Source organism: Balaenoptera musculus, chromosome 1, assembly GCF_009873245.2.
Source record: "Balaenoptera musculus isolate JJ_BM4_2016_0621 chromosome 1, mBalMus1.pri.v3, whole genome shotgun sequence".
Classification (NCBI taxonomy): domain Eukaryota; kingdom Metazoa; phylum Chordata; class Mammalia; order Artiodactyla; family Balaenopteridae; genus Balaenoptera; species Balaenoptera musculus.
Genome location: NC_045785.1, coordinates 152,297,605 through 152,303,920, shown reverse-complemented (window position 1 = coordinate 152,303,920; position 6,316 = coordinate 152,297,605).

Sequence of the window (6,316 nt, the reverse complement as noted above, 5' to 3'; positions counted from 1 at the left end):
AATGTGGTCCCCATGGATCCTCCTCGCAGTGGGCAGTGACCAGGAGGGACCAGCCCTGGTCATGGGAACACAGAGCCATCCTCTCTGTGAGCATCTCTCCAGACATGTACATCAGGGGAAATGGGAGTAAAAACTCTAGAGCCATGGAAACCCAACTGATAGCGACAATATAATCATAGTAATGGCTTCTGTTGTCCTTTTCATTGACCATAAAGATAACCCATGTTCATTGTGAAAAATCGAGAAAATGGAGAAATTCATGACGGAGAAAGTGATAATCACTCATCTGTATACATACTTCTAGTTGTTTTGTCATGAATATTTGTATAACTACAAAATTAGGACTATATATTTTACATACTTTTACATACTGTGTATTTTTACAACCAGTGTATTTCACCTATGTCATAACATAATTATGTTGTAAATAATTTTCAAAAGAATGTCATAAATAGTTCCCCATGAGTTGAAATAGGCTTTGAGAAGAAAGTGAGATACAAATGTTTCCATACTAGTTATGTAATGGATGGAAAAACATGTATTTATACTTCTCTTGTGAGATATTTATGTTGCTTCCATCTTTTTACTGTGTATAACAGTGCCACTGTGACAATCTCTGTCCCCAACTGTTGTAAACCTCTTACTATTTCTTTAAATTAATTTGGAGTAAAATGGTGTGTTCATTAAAAAAAAAAAAGTTAAATTAAAAAAAAATTTTTTTAATTTAAATAATGTTTGTTGAGTTCACAGTACCTTGCCTAACATACATCTGTTAGGATGAGGGACATCAGAATTCTGAAACTCTGGTGGCAGTTTGAGAGGATGGGTGGGTTCCCCTGGACAGAGGGGATTTATTCACTCCTGTGTCCCCTACAACCCTTGCTCCCTCGAGAGAGTGGTGCCTGCTTCCACCCTAGAGGACAGGCAACAAAACAACAGCCAACACTTAGGCGGTGCTTTTCTATGTGGCCAATAAATTCTGAGCGCTTTCCATGTATTAACTCATCTAATCTTCACACTAATCCTATGATCACCCCATTCTACATATGGGGAAACTGAGGCATGGAGAAGCCATTTTATGTGACCCCACAATTAGGAAGTGATGGAGCCAGGATTCGAGCCAAGGCACTAGAGCTCTGCTCTTGACCTCCACACGGCACTGCCTCTATTGCTTGGAAATTCCAACCTTTCCCCCTCCTCTGGTACCCTAAAGCTGGGCAGTCAATTCCATTACCGAGTAGAACACTTAGCCAGAGGTGTAGAATCACAGGTGGTTGAGGGTAAACTTCAAGTCATCACCTCAAGGCATGAAACGGTACTGGGCCTTAACCCCTGGGCCCATCCCCCTGCTCCAAGGCAGCCCTCTCTCATGTCCTCATCAGCTCCAGCTTTAGGAATTCCCACACCCCAGAGTCAGCCCCAGGTCTTGAAAGGCCAAGGCAGTCTGGCCTCAAAGCAAATGGCCCTATCGGATGCTCCAGGCATCCTGCAATCCAGGTGGAAGGGTGTTTGCAAGCCTGCAACCACGGTTGGCCACATTCCTCTCGGCATCTCTGAGGAATGCTTCTTACCTGTGGGCTGTATCTTGCTGCCCTGCTTGGCAAAGTAGAGACCCAAGGAACATGGTCAGACCAGGGGCAGATCTGGCCTATCCCAAGACGGCACCTTCCTCTGCAACCTGGTAGGACTTACCAGAAACAGTGCATGCCCCTGGAATTCCCAACAAGTGGTCTCCCAGCCTCTGCTTGGATGCTTCTAGGGACAGAGAGCTCACTGCTTCAGAAGGCAGCTAATCCACTGAGTGATACCTGTGACCCAGTGCTTTTTATCCTAAACTCTCTTTCCATGTTTACTTCCCCAGCTACATTTTAAACTCTGTGGAAACAAAGCTCTGGGATGAGGTAAACTTAAAGTCTTGCAAAATCTTTTAGGTAGAATGTGCTTAATACATTCTTGCTAATTCAGATCTTATCAAGGGTGAAGAATGCAAGACAAGAAAAAATATGATCTAATTTAAATGCCAGGACTAGGATCCCTGGGGGAAGGAGGGAGATGGAATTTCTGCTGGTGGAGAAGGGGCTGGGCATGTGCAGAGTGATATTCATGCTACCGTTCACCGAGCACTCGTGTCAGGCCCCTCACGGGAATTCTCTCATGAATCCTTACAACCCCATGGAAAAGGTGTTGTCACCATCTCCATTTTACAGAGAAGGAAACTGAGGCACAGAGAGGTTAAGAAACATGCCCAAGGTGACACAGCTTGCAAACAGCAGAGCTAGGATTTGAATCCAGATTCATGGATTTTGGAGCCTTGGATGTGCAAGACGCCTCCCCAGGGACCCGGGACCCAGCTGATCTCTCCTCCAGGGAAAACATGGATGGTATAAAAAGTCTTTGTTGTGTCTGAAAAAAAAAAAAAAAAGAAAAAGACAAAAAACCTTGGTAAATTTGAAAAAAAATGACTAATGGACAACTCCCCTTCCCCCAAGAAACTGAGACCTCATGAGAAGGAAGCAAAGATCGCATCCTATCTGACGCTGAGGCTCTGAGCTCCTGCAAGCGGGGTCTAAGGGTCAAGTTTGTATCCCAGATACTGGAAACAGAGCCTGGCATGTAGTCAGGAAGTCTCAGATGAATAATGAGTGAACGTGGCGGGGAGGAGCTCAGAAGGAGACAGGAAGATGAGGAGCTGGGCTAGAAGCTTTGGGCAGGGAGGAGCGCTGACTGCGTCCCGGAGGGCCGAGCCCTGTATCCACCACTCTGGCTGGATCCCCTTGCTCACACAGCTGCTGCCACAGCACCTCCATGCCTCGTGTTGACATCACCAGGATGAGATGGACAAGCGTGCAGGACACAGAGATGCCGCTTGGCATCAGGAGAGCTTCTCAGGGATTTGGGGCTGAGGTGGACAGCTAGGAGAGGCTTCCCTCGGGAAGAGGCCCGGTCAGATGATCGATCTCTGCATTTGTGTTACCCAGGGCAACCCCAGCAAGAGGAAGGGGCCGGTGAGGGGCAGAAAGAGGGGGTAGCAGAGGGAAAAGGGGGACAGGAGAGAGAAGGAAGTGGCTAAGCGGCATCTGCGATCCCACTGGAGCCGCCCACCCACCCCGTCCATCCTGTTGAGGAGAGTCGGCGCTGACTCTCCGGAGCTGGGCACCGACCATCAGAAAGGACGCCGGTCACAGCTCTGGCGCAGGAACTGGGGCCCCCGGTGCTCAGTGCTGCCTTTTGAATTGGTGGGGAGGTCCAGAGGGTCCCGAGGAGGGGCTGGGCAATGGCAGGGCACATGTGGTGGGGTGGGGCACAGTGACTTTCAGCTAACTCACTGGGGCCTACTGGTCGCCTCTCAGCCATGCCTGTAGGTGACCGGAGGGTGAGGGTGCTGTTCCCAGTTCCCGGGAACCCAGCAGACAGTGAGGTGGTGCCTCCAGTGCCCGCCCACACCCACCTGGGAGGCAGACGTATCGTGCGAGCCCTGCACTGCTCAGGTAGGCAGACTTGGGTTTGAATTCTGACACTCTCCCTTGCTCTGTGTGGCCCAGCAAGCTACCTTGCCCAGAGCTTCAGGCGCCTCCCGGTAAGTGCGACGACAGCCCCCATCTCAGGGCACCGCCCCCGAGAAGAGGCTCCTCCCCCCCACCTGCGCCCCTCGACTGAAGCCTCCTCCTAGTGCCTGTATGTGGTGGGGGGTCCTTCCCTCCTCTGCCCATAGCACCCTCCTCTCGGGGGCTGACTTCTCCTATTCGTCTCTGAGCCTTTAAAAACAGAGGTCAATGGCTTCGCAATTCAGAACGCGATCCAGAGTCCCTTCCATGCCCCACAGCACCCCACGTGAGTGCTTCTCAACCCTGGCTACGCGTTGGGGTCACCTGCGGAGCTTTTAAAAAACTACTGATGCCTAGCCCCCCCGCTGGAAAATCCGTGTGAATCACTGGAGCTGCAGCCGGGCATCCGTACTTCTTAAATGCTCCCCGGTGGATCTAACGCGCGGGACCACTGCTCCACGTGAGCCAGCACTCCTGTCACCCCACCCAGATGCTGTGCTCCAACCTGGCTGCCTCCTTGTTCATCCTCAAACACCCTCCTTTCAGGACCTCTGCTGGAATACTCTGTCCTTGGGGGTTCACATGGCTCCCCCCTTACAAGTCACTGCTCCCCAATCTTATCAGTGAGGCCCCTGACCATACTGTGTGCCAGCCCCCCACCCTGTGCCCTCACATCTCCCCTGACTCTGCTTGATTCTGCTTCATCACATTTGACCCTCGATGTGTCACATTTATTTGGGTGATGCTTTCTCTTTCACTAGAATGTAAGCTCTGTGAGAACAGGGACATGGCGATCTTGCCCATCCTCAGTGCCCAGCACAGTGCCTGGCACACAGTGGGTGCTTAATAAAAATCTGCTGAGATGAAAGGCCATCAACGCCAGGAGGTCTGAGCTCCCACTGCCGGAAAGCAAGGGTGGAGAGTCTTGCACCTTGGTGTGCTGGCACCCAGCACAGGGCCAGGCTGTGATCAATTCATGGGGCTGATGATTTGATGATTCAAGGGGTGCTGTGGAGTGTCAAGACTGGAAGCAGGGGTCTGAGCAAAGATGAAGGTGGAAAGGTGGCCCAAAAGGAGCTGAGCTGCTTTGAGGAGGAAGGAAAGGAGGTCTGGCAAGTGTCTCACACCTGGCTGGCCCACGTAGCCTAGCAGGGCAAAGAGAGCGGTGGCTTGTGGGGCATCAGCCCTGACCACTGGGCCCAGACCAGAGGGAAAGGGTGACTGAGAGCCCACAGGAGGGGTGGGGCAGGGGAGAGCCAGCCCCAGGTCCCACCAGGGTGGGAGAGGACTGGGGCAGAGCCCAGCATGAGAGCTGCTGTCACCCTCAAATAGGACCTTTTGTCCGGCAGCTGCAGGGCTGCGGCAAAGCACAAACGACCCCGCCGAGTGGGCATGGTAAAGGGAGAGACCAGTCGGGGGCCCCAGGCACTCCTGACCCATCCCAGGAGCCCATGGCAAAAGTGAGGCCAGAGGGGGAAATGACTGGCTGGGGGGTTTGGCCAGGGACTCCAGCATATGGGGCAGGCTGCTGTTTGTGAGAGCCAGCCATAAGGCATGTGGGAATGAAGCTGGGGGTGCCCAGGAAACAGAGGGCTCCAGGACACGTGCCCTGTGTGGCAGCAGTCTGGCCACCGGAGAGCCCAACGGCGACCCTCGAAGCCCTTCTGCCCCAGCAGCTCATAACCAATTACTCCGCCCCTCCAGCTTCCTTCTCCAGAAACATCATTTTTCCTTGAGCACTAACTACATACAAGGGCTGGTAGGAGCCTGTCCAGCTGAACACCCCCAAGCTTTCTAGAGCAGAAGCTCAGCGTGCCTTAATGTCTCCACAGAGACCTCCAAAGTACCCCCCACCCAAGTGAGCCTCCCTGACAGAAGCTGAGCAAGATCAGCTGCCCTGCGCCCCCAGACTCTTAACGGGGCAGAAGCCTCTGTAAACTGGTGGGTGCTGCTGTCTGTGATACAGCGGTGGTCTCTGGTGTCAAGAGGCACTCCAGCAAAGCAGTGTCTGCTCTGGGGCCTTCCCTGCTGTGTGTTTCTCTGGCTCCTGGGGCTCTGCCTGGTCTACACCTCCCCTCCTCACTCCTTCTCCTCTTTGAAGACCATGGGCTGGAGTGGCAGACAGACCTGGGATTCTAATTTGCTACATGACCGCAGGCAAGTCCTCTAACCCCTGAGACTCTTACTGTCCTCACCTGCAAAGTGGGGAGAAACGGGGTTGTTGTGAGGATTAAATGAGAGGCATAGTGCCTGGCACATAGTAGGGAGCTTAGCAAACCTTAGGTCTTGGCTAGCCTCCTCCCAAATTCAACTAAAAGGCCGGACTCAGGTGCCCACCAATGTGTCTCCTGGCCCCTGCCCTCACTGTCCTCCAGTTTAGTGACCGGCTGCCTTTGAGAGGTGAGGAGGTCTAGGCTGGCAGAATCCATGCTGAGAATCAGGCCCTGATCCACTCTTTACTTCCATGATCTTGGGGGACATGACCCAACCTCTCAGCATAAGCTTCCTCAAGTGTGCCAGCAAACTGGAAAGTTCTTATGGCCAGACAAAAGGCCACTGGTCAGGTAAGGCCAGGAGGTTTGGGGCCTGACATTCTCAGGGTGGTCTTGGGGAGAACAAACCTGGACACTGAAATGGAAAACAGAGCAGGATGCTGAGAACTCCGGGAGATGTGTGTGAAAGGAGGTATGGACAGACCCAAGGTAAGAGGCCATCTGGGCAGCGGGAAGGGGAGTCAGGTCTGTGCAGTTACTGCTGGGCCAGAATTATAG